The 16,602-nt window shown below is 38.7% G+C and overlaps 1 long non-coding RNA gene across 1 annotated transcript; it reads right to left on the reverse strand.

Annotated features, from left to right (window-relative positions):
- Nucleotides 1-12,143: 12,143 nt before the first annotated feature.
- On the reverse strand, nucleotides 12,144-15,509 carry LOC135152340 (uncharacterized). The gene is made up of 2 exons (XR_010291398.1): nucleotides 15,339-15,509; nucleotides 12,144-13,558 (listed from the first exon to the last, which is right to left on the reverse strand). It is a non-coding gene; the product is annotated as an uncharacterized LOC135152340 (long non-coding RNA).
- Between the last annotated feature and the right edge of the window lie 1,093 nt (nucleotides 15,510-16,602).

Genomic DNA, 16,602 nt, shown 5'->3' on the forward strand with positions numbered 1-16,602 from the left:
GGGGAAGTCAAAGGAGATTCGGAAACAGCCGGGAGGTATGTTACAGTCAAGCCCTAATCATGGCGGAAACGCATATGGACAACAAAAGAAAAGCAACCGTCTTTCAAAGACAAAGAAGCAACAAAAAACACAGACCTTACCCGAGAACAAACTCTAAAGGTGAAGTCCAGGTCATCGACCTAGACCCAGGCAGTCATAACCCGGGAGCAACCAACCCTGGTCCTGGACAAAGCAACCCGAAAGCAACCATGAGCTCAGCTCAAGATTTCGTTGAAAAGAACACTGACGCCCGGATCCAACAAATGATCTCGGCACAAGAATTGACTAAGGTCGAAGCTGCGGTCGAAACCGAGTCTATCCTGATCGAAGAAAACAACCCTTCAAGAAAGATCAAGATTGGGAAAGGCCTGGACACCGTTTTCAAAGAAGAACTCATCCAACTACTCCGAGACTATGCGGATGTCTTTGCATGGAGCCCGGACGACATGCCCGGGTTGGACGAATCCCTAGCAATGCATAGTCTGGATGTAGACCCCAAAAGGAAATCAGTCAAGCAAAAACGAAGAAACTTCGCTCCAGACAAAAGGCAATAGTTAAAGAAGTTGGCAAGCTGATAAAGGCGGATATCATATGTGAGATAAAGTATCCGGAATGGTTAGCCAACGTAGTCATGGTAAAGAAGGCAAACGGCAAGTGGAGGATGTGTGTTGATTGCACGGACCTGAATGCTGCATGCCCCAAAGACCCTTATCCTCTACCCAGCATAGACCAGTTGATAGACGCCACGTCCGGACACTTTATGTTAAGCTTTATGGATGCTTTCTCCGGATACAATCAGGTTAAGATGAACCCGGCAGACATAGCCAAAACAGCCTTCATAACCCATCGGGCAGTCTATGCCTACAAATTGATGCCTTTCGGCCTAAGGAACGCCGGGTCCACATACCAGAAGGCAATGAATGAAATTTTCAAAGACCAACTTGGAAGGAACTTGGAATGCTATGTCGACGATATAATCTCCAAGTCCACCTCAGTACCAGGACACATCTCGGATCTCAAAGAATGTTTCGAGAATATGAGAAGAACTAAGCTAAAGCTCAACCCGGACAAGTGTACCTTTGGAGTAGAAGCTGGAAAGTTTTGGGGGTTTATGGTGAGCAACTGGGGTATCGAGGCCAACCCGGAGAAGATTAAAGCAGTACAAGAGATGCAACCACCCCGGACTCAGAAGGAAGTTCAAAAGCTAGCAGGGTCCTTAGCAGCACTACGAAGGTTTGTCTCCAAACTTGCTGAACGGTGCCTACCATTCTTTGAGTTGTTAAAAGGGGCAAAAAATCAGAAGTCAGCAGAATGGAGCCCGGATTGCCAAAGAGCCCTCGACGAGATCAACACATACTTATCCAAACCCCCGATCCTGACAAAAGCCTTACCCGGAGAACCCCTATACCTATACCTGTCAGCCGGTCCCCTTGCTGTCGGGGCAGCTTTGATCAGGGAAGAGTCCGGGCAACAAAAGCCTGTCTACTATGTTAGCCAAGTCTTGAAGGATGCGGAGACCAGATACCCCAACTTAGAAAAATTTGCATTTGCACTGATCACCGCATCCCGGAAGCTCAGACACTATTTTCAAGGGAGATCAGGATTGTCACAGATCAGCCTTTGAGGAAAATCATTCACAAGCCAGACATCTCCGGGAGACTAGTGAATTGGGCAATCGAACTTAGCCAGTTCAGCCTAACATTCCTACCCCGGACAACAGTCAAAGCCCAGGTCCTAGCCGATTTTGTGGTAGAATGCAATTTTCCAAAAAATCAGACAACTCCAATGGAAACAGAGCCTGAGATACCAGAATCCAACCCCGACTCCTGGGTACTTCACGTAGACGGATTCTCAACAACCGAGAGGTCAAGTGCCGGGCTAATCCTGAAGAGCCCGGACGGATTCACAATCAAAACAGCGATCTCCTTCAGTTTCGCAGCAACTAACAACCAAGCAGAATACGAAGCCCTTCTAGCGGGGTTGAAGTTAGTCCGGACCCTGTCTATCCGGAACCTCACCATCTACAATGATTCCCAGATCGTAGTCAGACAGACCAATGGAGAATACCTCGCCAAAGACCCGATCCTGACAAAGTACCAAGCCCTGGTAAAAAGTTACCTCACCCTGATCCCCGGATGCAGAATCTTGCAAGTCAATAGAGAGGAAAATTCGGAGGCAGACAACCTTTCCAGGCTAGTCCAGAATTCAGCAGACCTGGATAGCTCGGTTTACTTCGAAGAGTTGCACAAGCCAACAATTGATCAGGAGGAAATTTTCGAAATCAACAACAATCCTAATTGGATGACTCCCCTGATCAACTACATAGAGAAGGGCGAATTACCCGAAGACAAAGGAAAAGCACAAAGGTTGAAAGCTAAGGCAGCCAAGTTTTTCGTAGAGGGCGGGATCCTGTTCCGCCGAACTTACTCGGCCCCGATCCTGAAATTTATCGGTCCTGAAGAATCTGAATACTGCCTAAGGGAAGTCCACGAAGGAATTTGCGGAGATCATATGTCGGCCAAGAGTTTAGCCTACAAGATTATCAGACAAGGATACTATTGGCCGGCCATCCACCAGGGTGCTATGGAATTCGTGAAAAAATGCAAAAATTGTCAACTATTCAGCAATGTACCCCGGGTAAGCCCTGTCCTACCTTCCTCAGTTTTATTCCCGATCCCCTTCGCTGTATGGGGGATAGACATCATGGGACCCTTTCCCCGGGCCAAAGGAGACCTCAGATACCTGCTAGTTTCAATTGATTATATGACTAAGTGGGTGGAGGCAAAAGCAATGCAGACTATCAACCAGCAAGACGTCATCCGGTTTATGGACAACATTCTGATGAGATTCGGACTGCCAAGAGTCCTGGTCTCAGACAATGGGCCCCAGTTCATAGGGTCAGACTTCGAGAGCTACCTGGCCGAAAGAGGTATCAAACATAAAAAGTCTTCTGTCGCCTATCCCCAAGGAAATGGCCAGGTAGAGGTCACCAACCGGATCCTGCTGCGAGGAATTGAAAAAAGGCTAGAGGAAAGCAAGAACAAATGGCCGGAAGAACTACCACATGTTCTCTGATCCTACCGAACTAGTCCCTGGACAAGCACCGGAGAAACTCCATTCAAGCTAGCATATGGAACAGAAGCAATGCTTCCAATCGAAGTCGGGTCACCTTCCCATAGAGCGATCAACTTTGATGAAATTGCAAATGAGGAGGGACTCCGAGTCAACTTGGATTTAGTAGATGAAGTCCGGGACCAGGCAATCGAAAAGATGGAGAAATACAAAGAAAAAACCCGGGATCACTTCAGCAAAAAATCCCGGGTCAGGAATTTTCAAGCAGGAGACCTGGTCCTACGAGACACCGAAGCCTCAGATCCAACCAACACTGGCAAGCTAATACCAAAATGGGAAGGCCCATACCGGGTCAAAGAAGTCTTAAGGCCGGGCACCTACAAGTTGGAATATATGGACGGATCAGAAGTACCCAATACCTGGCATGGTCTTAGGCTGAGGAAATTCTATCAGTAAAACATATGAAAGGAAAGTGAATTATCCTAGAAGACAGCTACATACACCTAAAAAGCAACCATGTATTTTTGATCATTCCCCGAGCTGTGTAATCGTTTTAATATCAATGAAATCTTTTGCTATTAATGAATATATATTATTTACTTAGATAATTTCTAAGGCAACCAAGACATGTCAGCATTCAATCCGGGAATGGTCTACCTGGATCCATCCATACAATCTTCAACTTGGAAAAATTTCTAAGTATAAAAAGCTAAGTAAACAATCAATCCGGGAACGACCTACCCGGATTCATCTATGCAACTATCGACTTGGACAAAATCCTAAGTACATAATTACATCAGCATTCAATTCGGGCATGTCCTACCCGGATCCATCCACACAATTGTCAATTTAGAAAAAATTTCTAAACGCAAACATCTTTAAAGCAATCAACCCGGGTAGATATTACCCGGGTCCATATGTTCATTTTACTTGGAAAATTTTCTAAGTGCAAAGTTATTTAAAGGCAATCAACCCGGGTAGATATTACCCGGGCCCATTTCAAAGCAATCAACCTGGGTAGATATTACCCGGGTCCATATGTTCCTTTTACTTGGAAAATTCTTTAAGTGCAAAGCTATTCTAAGCAATCAATCCAGATATAAGCTACCCGGATCCACCTGTATTATCATTACTTAAAAAAAAATTTAAGTACAAAGCCATTATAAGCAATCAATCCAGATGAGAAATGCATATAGCAAACAAAAAAAATTCATAAATAGAAAAGCATAGCAACATTCAAATTACAAACCTGGGTCCAAACAGACCCGTAACCAAGTACGTAACCCACAAAACAAATTCTGATTACAAAACATTGTTCTCAAATCAACAACTTGGAAACAAAGGAAGAGTTAGTCGGCAGGAGGATCGTCGGTCGGAGGATCGGACTCAGCAGAAGAATCCGAATCAGCTTCTTGATCCGGATTGGCTGGTGGGAGAAAGCTTGGGGATGGACCGTCATAAGGCTCGGGTTCCCCCTCACCTGCAGCAATCTTATTCTTGGCCTCAATATAGAGGTCGATGAAACTCTGCGCATTAGCTACCGGATCGGACTTGATGTGCCTCTCAACCACATTCCAACAGCGCATCACTTCGGTTGCCGCTGCCTTGGCCAAAGCATCCCCATATGCCGGAGATTTCTGGAAATCAACAATTACCTCCTCAGGGGCCTTCCGGGTCTCCAACTGCTTTTCCAAATCAGCAATCTGTTTCTCCAGCCCGGATACTTTCCCCTCAGCCTCAACTGCCCGAGCCTCAGCATCTTTGACTTTCTGGCCCAGCTCGGCCTCCTTCCGGGCCTCCGCCTCCTTAATCTTCGTGCATGGCCATCCCAGACTCCATGAAAGGCATATGTTTAGCCTATTTGTAATTAAAGAGGTACCAACTCAACTCTGATAAGAAAGCAAGGTAAATAGTAAGTACTGTTGAAGGAATCTGTACGAAGAACGTCAAGTGATTTATTGAAATTATATGTCTGAAGAATTTCAGGATGCTGCTGCACACCACTGGAAGAAGTTCATTAATATGTTCAAGCCTCAGTGTACAAATAATCTTTTGTAGCACGTCCAGAAGTCCAGAATGTATAAAGTTTTAATACTTTATTTATTCAGAAGATTCCATACTATTGTTACTAATGAAGAAGAACTACGAAGACAAAGAATCAACGATCAAGCCACGTCTTAAATGTTTATTTGATAAAGAATATTTAATTCAGCTAGATACAGATGAACCAGACAGTACATTTGTGTGTCAGCTACTCAGATTAAGTGTTCTGCATCAACTATAAGTGGCCGTTCAATCAAGACGAGGATCTACAACGTTTAAACATGTCTGGAGTCCCTACTGCTTGAAGAAAAGAATTATATAAATATTTCTTTAATCACTTCACTTATCAAAATAATTAAATTGGTTGTATAATTTATTTATTAAATTGATTCACCTTCGAATTAATTTAATTTATGAATTTATATGATTAATATAATTAATTAAGTGATTATTGAATATTTATTTAATTAAAAGCAAGTGTTTGTATGCATATAGCAGTCGGTATGACATTATTCAACAATGTCATACCGTGTCAATGAAACTGACTTTCCCAGACATAGCAGAAAATCTCATACCGAGTCTGTCTCTATGACTTCGTTTGACATGGCAAAGTGGCATGACATTATGTCATACCGTTTGCTGTTAAATGGCATTCGTTGGTATGACTTAAGAAAGTCATACCGTGTCTTCCAGAACGACATTTCTGGAGTATGTATGTCTTGTGCTTGTATGACTTTAATAAGTCATACCGTTTGAGCCCTTATGACTTAATATGTCATACCGAATGTTTCCTTATGACTTTGGCTAGTTATGTCATGCCAAATGACCCTTGAAGGCCAAGGAATTAATGTCATACCGTGTATGGCAGTATGACATTCCTTTTAAATGTCATTCCTTCCTTCCTTTTGGCATGGCTTTGCTTTGTAATGTCATTCCTAAGCTAGTAAGTCATTCCTTTCAATGTCATACCTAGTTCCAAGTGCTTTGCCTATATATATGGCTTCACTTCTTCATTTCCAAGTTGTTCAAGCATTGTAAAAGCTTTCAAGTTGTTTGTAACTTGCAATTGTTATATCCACAGTTTTCTGTGCTTTAATCACTCGGTTGTTTTATTCACTAAACTAGAATACATCCTGTCGAATTTATTCTACGAACTTTAGTGGACATTAAAACGAACCTTATTAATTATATAACGACTTAAAACATTGTTATATTAATTAATTAAAATCTGATTAACAAGTTTAATTCAAATCAGATTATTCCGCCATGATTTTTTAGTGACGATTGTATTCAACCCCCCCCCCCCCCCCTTCTACAATCGTTTCGGGACCTAACACTCCAACACTTCTTTGGCCGACCGTTCCAGGTCCAGACTCTTCTCGAGCTTAGCGACCCGGGTGAGGCTCTTCGCCGAAAACTCCCTTTCTTTCTTCAGCTCGGCCAAAGCATTCGTGTTGAACCTAGCTAGACGACCACCAAGCTGACAACCCGGTTCCCAAAAAAAAATTGTAAAACATGTGTTAAAGAAAGAAAAACACAAAGTACGAAGGAGCAAAGAAGGGATGAAAACTACCTGGCCCCAGAGATTCCCGATCTCCTTGAAGTTCTCGACCAAACCTTCTTCCCCCATCACTTCCCAGTCTTGATCCGAAGGAAGCTCGGACATCAGCCCTATGACCTTCTTCACAGAATACTTTCCGAATTCCGGCTTATTAGCCGCAGAAGCCACCCGGGTCCCTCCCTCACCTTCCACCTCCACATCAAGCACTTCCATAGCTGACTTCCCCGGATCCACATCCCCGGCTTCGGTCGCCTGCCTCACGTAAGAACTGGGCTTTCTCCTCCTCTTCCTAGGCTGAAGATCCGGACTCTCCACCCCCAATGCATCGGCACTGAGCTCCGGACCCTCCACCTGCAATGTTGGATCCGGGTGAGCACTAGACGTCCCCGTCGCCTCCGTCTCCTGGCGAGAAGACCCGGACTCTCCCTTCTTGGCAGATTTAGGTTTAGGGGTGGGTTTCGGGAGGACATGGGCCGCCCCCAAACTTTTCAAGTGCGCAGCAAAGGAGTCGCTAGCCATCTCTCCCCACAAGTCTTCGTCAAAATATGGCAAACCTGTCATGATGGAAATGTACCCGGGTCAGAGACAACATATTACAACATATATCAGGAAAAAATGACTAAGGCAAACAACAACAACAAGTAGTCAACCCAGGTATGAACAACAGAAAATCCTAAGGCAAAACAACAAAAGACAACCCGGATAAAAAATACAACGACTTATAGCCATATGAACAACAGAAAATCCTAAGGCAAAACTTATCATATTGCATAAACGAGTCCTGGGTCAGTTGGAACCCGAGACAACCACAAAAGTCACGTAGCTGCTCCCGGAATTCACCTGCAGCACCCGGAGCCCCGAAATCTGTCCTCACTTGTTTATCGTCCGAAACGATATACGGCATGAATGCCAGGTCTAAACCTCTCAGCATAGGGATCTCCCCATTCCAACCCTTCAGAGAGCTTTGATGGATGACCGGGCTTATGAACCCGGCTCCCAAACCGCATTCCTTGGAGCGAAAGCGCAGCTCATAAAGGGGCTTCACCCCGGACTTCTTGAATTGAAACAGCATATGGAAAAGCTTTAAAGTCGGATAATAGTTTTTCTTATTGCAAGCCATCAGGAACCAGGTCATCCACTTGATGGCGTTAGGGGTGATCTGCATCGGAGAGCACTTAAACTCATACTTACACAAGTGCTTGAAGAAGATGTGCCATCTCGGGTTCCACCCGGATCTAAGATGCTCCATCCACACAGGAACGAAGCCGTCGGCCGGGCGATGGTATATCCTCTCCCCGGGCTCAGGCCATCTCCACTCAACATCGGGCGGAAGCTGGAACGCTGCCCGGATCATTTTATCTGCGACCTCCTGGGGCATCTCCCTTATATGATTCCTAAGGCGGAAAGGAGCCCGGGCAACCGATAACTTACTAAACCTATGATCAAATTCCTCCTTGTCATAGGGAGCCAACGGGCCATTGGGGTGCTTGAATCTGTAGAACCCGGCCATATTGGCGTAAAAGCTCTTCTCCTCAACAAGAGGAGCATTGGTAATGAAGTAGGATTTGGAATCACCCCAGACACCCTCCGGAGACATAATCACCTGCCTCCCGGTCGTGGCTTTAACATCTTGAAGAGTAGACACCACTCCCGAGGACAAAATGTGACAGCCCGAGAATCCGGGGGTCTGGATTCTGACGTCACCACACAAAATCGTTCTAAAACACTTTTGAAAACCTGTATTTTTGAAAAAGGTAATAAAATCAAAGGATTTAAAACCTGAAAACTTTAGTAAAGGATTTAAAAGAAAACACTTTAACCCCCTAAAAACAGGATCGCATCCAGGTTACAGTATTGAAATTAGAATCAACCACTATTAATAAACATTATCTTACAAACTCAGATCATCTTCGATAAGAAGAATCACTGCCAGTCTACCTCAATTATGACTTACCACTGAATCTCATCAATACAATTCTATCTAGAACCAACCTTGACAATCTCCATGGACATTCCACTTGTCCTCTGGATATTCTATAACTCTGACTCCTCGCTTAGCCTTAGCCATACTCGCAACCTCAATCAAGCAATTCATCTCTAAGCTTTTCTGAAATGGTTAAAAAGGAATAGCAAGGGTGAGCAACAATGCTCAGCAAGTGTATATAAGCAACAATAGTCCTGAAATATCTTATCAGGGTTCGCAAGTTCAGGATATGTAATTGAAAACTTCACAATTCTTATCAAACTGACTTTTCTATTTGATTCCGAACTCGAAATTCAACATATAATATATGAAAACGAATGGCACGAGATGCTCTACAACATGGAATCATCAAAACAATCAAACAAGATCATTTACGAAAATTCATCATTTAAAATTAAATAATTCGAATTTTGTAAAAATCGCAATAATTCACCTGTTGAATCTGCACACGAAAGGATAATTAAACTTGATTCTACGCGTCGATAGCTTCGTTTTGACTATTCATACGCCTCCATCGGATTCCAATAACGCCTTCAAATCCTCGTTTGATTATGAAGAACACGAAGAACACCCGTTCGTTTTCTCTCGGTATTCGTGCAGAGAAACTGGCGAAATGATTGTACGTGCGAAATAAACTGGTAAAGGATATTTATAGAAGAAGATAAGAGAATATTCCTTGAATATACTTTGGAATATTCCTTGAATATGCTTTGGAATATTCCTGGAATATGCTTCACGCATTACGAGACAACCAGATAATTATTAACTTTAAAAATATTAATAAAATCGTACCGGACCATTTACGGGGCAAACCGTACTCCGGATTGAAAAAGTTAAAACACGAAAAATGCTCAGAATGTCCCAAATAGCTTAATGGCGAAATTTTCCCGAACGCCCGCGGGGTTTAAAATATTAAATAACTATTTAAATATAATTAATAATTAAACGAAATTAAATCCATAAATCGATTATAAAATCACGTAGCAATCCAAAAATCGATATGAACATATCTAAATAAACTATATTTTATCCTGATCATACAGAATTTGAAATATCTCAAATCCGAACACATATGAGCAGTCAATTCAATAAACCAAATAACACAAATCTCACAACAATTTATATAAATATCACATACTATTCATAAATTATCAGGAAAATACCCAAATGTTCCATATTTTATTCTGAGAATATGAAATTTGAAAGCTCGCTATTGCAACATATATAAGCAATCAAAATAGAAAACTAGTCATCATATAATTTACCAAATATTCATATAATATTCAGAAATAACCATAAGTAATTACGCGACCATTACATACGTAACACTCAATCATGTAATACATATATTCTCATATCAACCATCTAACTTTTGCATAACCAATCTCTGTACTTTCAGAAATAATATTTGAAATAAATTTTGAAAGGATATTCATATATCCATATATAAATCATTTGAAAATATCTAAATAACACATGCCACACTTAGCCATGTAACAATAGCAATACTTTAAATCTTTAAAATCAATTATATAAAATATAATTTTAAAAAGACAACCCTGTATTGGTAAAACAATAACCCGGAATTTAAATATACAATTTTGAAAACACATTAAACTAGAATAACATATTAAACTTTATTCCTTTCTTCCTAAGAAAATTACTTTTATAACAATAGACGAATTTTGAAAAATCGGGTCGCTAAAATTAACAAAGTCACAACAGAAGAATACATAATCTGTTTAAACCTTATATTTTCACATCACAATTATACTCATATTACACAGACCATTCATCTTATCAGAAAGAAACCAATTAAACCCAATAATAATATTCAAAAACTTATTTCTATATTAATAAACAAATTCAGAAAATCTGGGATGTTACATTCTACCCCCCTTATAAGGATTCTGTCCTCAGAATCCGCGAAGAGAACTAAAACTTCGTAGTATCATTCCCCACCTTTAAATGACCTTGGCATACCTTTAATTTTAAAGAAATAAGAGAATCAATCTTTCACAGTTGCAGAATTTATTTCCCAAGAATCAATCTTCGAGATTTAGAATGTGAACAAGATGTTTGCAAAATAGGTCATGTTTAAATAAGAGAGTGACTGAGAGATCAATATGATCAAACGAACTTAGTGTTGCGTGCCCATATTAGACACTACTAAAGGTTGTTAACCTTCTTGTAATCACAACACACACAAGTGATGGCGTCCCATCAAACTCCTATCACACAGACAGGTATACCTTGTGTCCCCTATAAACAGGGTTGTTCATCCCAATCAGATGGAAGGAATAACAAGGAATCTCAAAGAATACCAAAGAATATCAAGAGATATCAAGATATATCAAAGAATCTCAAGAAATATCAAGGATTATCAAGATATATCATTGTCTTTTCACAACAGCCTTTATCACATACCAAGAATCAATACTAATATCAATAATCAATACCAATGTTCTCTCGTCATTCGAGAAATAGAAATTCTCATTTATCAAAACCTCTGTAGAAAAGGTATAAGGGCTCAATGATGATGAAAAGAATTAAAATAAGCTTTTGTTGAAGAAAGATATTGCCAAGGTCTTCTAAAATTCCTGCTCTGCTTCCATAAATCGTTGTTCAGTGTATGTCTTCTTCTCGACGTTCTCGATAATCGATCATCATTAACTCGTGATAGCCTCGTAAGATTTCCTTGTAGACATTATCATTCGCAATGAAGCTGGTTCATCTTGATAGCAGATGAAACCCGGTTAGCTTGAAGCGTCGTCGTTGAAGACTAACGTTCTATCCTACTCACAATATCACTTCTGATAACTAGACTCAATTCCACATACTCTCTATCATTCACATCTCATTCATCTACAAAACTCTCTTTCTAATCCAATATATCCCATATTCACACCCATTCTTTTACATCTTAATCCAAACGATAAACCACTTTCACCCATGTAACATGGTCAGAATACTCCGAACCATGCATCTTTATCATTCTTAACTCAATCATTCACTATTAATACTCTTTTGACTAGGTCTAACTCTGACCCTTATCACAATTCACTATCTCAATCAGTCCCCATACTAGAAACCAAATATCTAGACTTATGAACCATGATCTATCTAAACATATACCCTCAACTTAATTAACTATCTAGATTCTATTTCAATCACCTCTCTAGACTATCCCCAGACAGTCTCACAATACCTCTATATGAGGTCACTGAACACTTCTCCTCAATAAAACTTATAACCACAATCTATATTCTAATTTCAATAACTTATAACCTGTTGCTCTGATACCAACTGTGACAGCCCGAGAATCCGGGGGTCTGGATTCTGACGTCACCACACAAAATCGTTCTAAAACACTTTTGAAAACCTATATTTTTGAAAAAGGTAATAAAATCAAAGGATTTAAAACCTGAAAACTTTAGTAAAGGATTTAAAAGAAAACACTTTAACCCCCTAAAAACAGGATCGCATCCAGGTTACAGTATTGAAATTAGAATCAACCACTATTAATAAACATTATCTTACAAACTCAGATCATCTTCGATAAGAAGAATCACTGCCAGTCTACCTCAATTATGACTTACCACTGAATCTCATCAATACAATTCTATCTAGAACCAACCTTGACAATCTCCATGGACATTCCACTTGTCCTCTGGATATTCTATAACTCTGACTCCTCGCTTAGCCTTAGCCATACTCGCAACCTCAATCAAGCAATTCATCTCTAAGCTTTTCTGAAATGGTTAAAAAGGAATAGCAAGGGTGAGCAACAATGCTCAGCAAGTGTATATAAGCAACAATAGTCCTGAAATATCTTATCAGGGTTCGCAAGTTCAGGATATGTAATTGAAAACTTCACAATTCTTATCAGCAATTGAAATCAGAATTCAAACTTACAGAAGAATTGTCGAATTGGATTCATCACATTTTACTTAAAAACCAAAGGTTAGGCTGCTGATCAGTCACGCACTAACCCCGAACATGGCACACAGCCCTGTTCTCTATACTGGATCCAAGGCACACATTGGCCTATAATTGACCACGAATCTGGTCTGACCACGAATCTGGTCCACATATTTTATAAAACTAATCCAATTCTAACAATTTAAATTAATAGACAAATCAATCAACAGAACAGAATCATAATCATTATCAACAACAGAAATATTTCAAATCAACTTTTGAGGATCAACATTTCATAAACCACAGTCTGTCTTTTGATAAATCATAGTTCAGGAAATTCCTAACTATTCAGTATCCTCCATTATCGGCTAAGCAACTGAATTTAGCCTGCTAAACCAGCATGACAATGGCGGGTTGAATAATCAAGAAGATCCCATTTCATTCTAGGCTCTAACTATCACTGAGCAACACATGCTTCAATGACGGTCTGAACTTCGAATTAATTTGTAGAACTGGTATTTTAAAATCTTGAGGTTTGGAAAGAATGGATCAGAATACTTGTAGTAGAAATTGAGAGTAATTAGGTGTTTGGCTTTTCAAAACTTGGAAGAAGAAAACAATCATGGTTTCATGCTCAGAAGTAAGAGTTCATTTGAGAGGGGTTTCAGTATAAACAATATCACAATCTTGACAGAAAAATCAGCACATGCAATATATATATGAGGAAGGATTTAGGAAAACTTGCCTTAAATCCGCTTCCACACACAGCTTAATCTTATCTTTCCATCTCACAATCTATGCATATCATAACCTCCCGACCATCTCTGTATATACTCTATTCGTAATACGACTTCGTCTCTTCGATTCATTTCTCATTCGCTTTGCATCATCGTTTGACCTTCTGAATGTCTTCGATCGTATACGTCTCGTCCCAAATCCTTAACGAGAATAAGACAATACTATAATCACTAAACAATCTATTGTACATACACATCACGTATATCGATACCCCCTTATATAACCCTTTAAACCTATTAGATATCACTTATCACATAATCATGCTTTGATTCTAACATATAGTCAATCATATTCCATATAACATATCACAAATCAATTATCATATAAATCCTTATCGAAAATCCGACATCGTCTCGTCTATGTATAAGACTATCCACCTGTTATCCTATCTCAATCAACCATCAACCAACACAATTCAATCACTATCCATATATTCTTATCCAATATCAATCAGTTCACGACACTATGTCATATAAGTCATTTATCACATATGTATAGTATTAGGAATAGCCACGTATATCACGTAATCATCAATTTATAGCAGACAAGTCACATATTGACACATATTGCATATTACATGACATATAATCACATTCTAGACTCGATCATATTATCTTGCCATATTAAAATAGACTCCATAAGCTTTCGTCTCCCTTTCGTTTCACCTGATTCTGAATTATGGATCAAAAGATATGATCAAAACCGTTTTCTAACTCTCCTATCGGCACATAACATATCAAACAGATAGCAGACAACATATTTCATATAAGGTCTCCCATCCCAATTGATGTCAAATCAAGTCTTGGGTTAAAAATGATTTTTCAGGAATTTTCTGGAATTTCTAGACATTTTTCAGAATTAAAACAGGTAAAAGAATCCATTTTTGAATAAATAGTCAAGTCCGATTGCTTAAGATCGGATCCCAAAATCATTTGAAATCAATTAACGAGCCTCAAACATATTTTAGAAAAATAATTCAAAGCTCGAAACTATTTTTCGGAATTTTTCAATCAAAAGGAGCAATTAAATCTAATTAATCAATCAATTAAAATCAATTAATAATTAACTAAATTAATTAATCAATTAATATTTAAATTAATTGACCAATTAAAATAATTAATTATTAATTAAAATTAATTAAGAAACTAATTTAGATTTATTTTTGAATAAAGAAATAATTAAAAACTATTTTTGGAATTTAAAATAATTAAATAAAACAATTTTAGAAAATTAAATCAAAAGGTTTATTTTGTAAACTTTTGAAAGTTTTCGTCCAGGGTTTAAACTGTAACTTTTCAAAGTTACAGGGGGTGTTGTGTCAGTTTTGAAACCAGGATACGCACACTTCACCATCTTTAAAAGTAGGGGTACCAAACTGCACTTTTGCAGCGGCCACCCCCCTTCCCGCCGCTGTTACGCCGGAACCGGCGTTTCAGGGATCCTTTCCCCACCAGAAACTGCAGATCTCAAATACGAACCACCAGAAACATGTACGTGTGGTTAAAATCATCAGAAACTATGTGTACAAGCCGGAAAAACGAAGCAAAGCTTCGTCGCCACCGTGGATAAATTTCCCCGGCAAGCCCCCTACAAACTTCCTCCACTACTTCCTAATATCTCAATCGATTCCTCTCAACACAATACACATGCTAGTAAGCTTCGTTTTAGCCCAGATTACCCAGAAAAGAAACGCCCAATTTTAATTAAAAAGCTTCAAGAACGTTCAAGAACACAGTCCAATAATCAAACTGACTTTTCTATTTGATTCCGAACTCGAAATTCAACATATAATATATGAAAACGAATGGCACGAGATGCTCTACAACATGGAGTCATCAAAACAATCAAACAAGATCATTTACGAAAATTCATCATTTAAAATTAAATAATTCGAATTTTGTAAAAATCGCAATAATTCACCTGTTGAATCTGCACACGAAAGGATAATTAAACTTGATTCTACGCGTCGATAGCTTCGTTTTGACTATTCATACGCCTCCATCGGATTCCAATAACGCCTTCAAATCCTCGTTTGATTATGAAGAACACGAAGAACACCCGTTCGTTTTCTCTCGGTATTCGTGCAGAGAAACTGGCGAAATGATTGTACGTGCGAAATAAACTGGTAAAGGATATTTATAGAAGAAGGTAAGAGAATATTCCTTGAATATACTTTGGAATATTCCTTGAATATGCTTTGGAATATTCCTGGAATATGCTTCACGCATTACGAGACAACCAGATAATTATTAACTTTAAAAATATTAATAAAATCGTACCGGACCATTTACGGGGCAAACCGTACTCCGGATTGAAAAAGTTAAAACACGAAAAATGCTCAGAATGTCCCAAATAGCTTAATGGCGAAATTTTCCCGAACGCCCGCGGGGTTTAAAATATTAAATAACTATTTAAATATAATTAATAATTAAACGAAATTAAATCCATAAATCGATTATAAAATCACGTAGCAATCCAAAAATCGATATGAACATATCTAAATAAACTATATTTTATCCTGATCATACAGAATTTGAAATATCTCAAATCCGAACACATATGAGCAGTCAATTCAATAAACCAAATAACACAAATCTCACAACAATTTATATAAATATCACATACTATTCATAAATTATCAGGAAAATACCCAAATGTGCCATATTTTATTCTGAGAATATGAAATTTGAAAGCTCGCTATTGCAACATATATAAGCAATCAAAATAGAAAACTAGTCATCATATAATTTACCAAATATTCATATAATATTCAGAAATAACCATAAGTAATTACGCGACCATTACATACGTAACACTTAATCATGTAATACATATATTCCCATATCAACCATCTAACTTTTGCATAACCAATCTCTGTACTTTCAGAAATAATATTTGAAATAAATTTTGAAAGGATATTCATATATCCATATATAAATCATTTGAAAATATCTAAATAACACATGCCACACTTAGCCATGTAACAATAGCAATACTTTAAATCTTTAAAATCAATTATATAAAATATAATTTTAAAAAGACAACCCTGTATTGGTAAAACAATAACCCGGAATTTAAATATACAATTTTGAAAACACATTAAACTAGAATAACATATTAAACTTTATTCCTTTCTTCCTAAGAAAATTACTTTTATAACAATAGACGAATTTTGAAAAATCGG

The sequence above is a fragment of the Daucus carota genome, chromosome 1, assembly GCF_001625215.2.
Source record: "Daucus carota subsp. sativus chromosome 1, DH1 v3.0, whole genome shotgun sequence".
Classification (NCBI taxonomy): Eukaryota; Viridiplantae; Streptophyta; class Magnoliopsida; order Apiales; family Apiaceae; genus Daucus; species Daucus carota.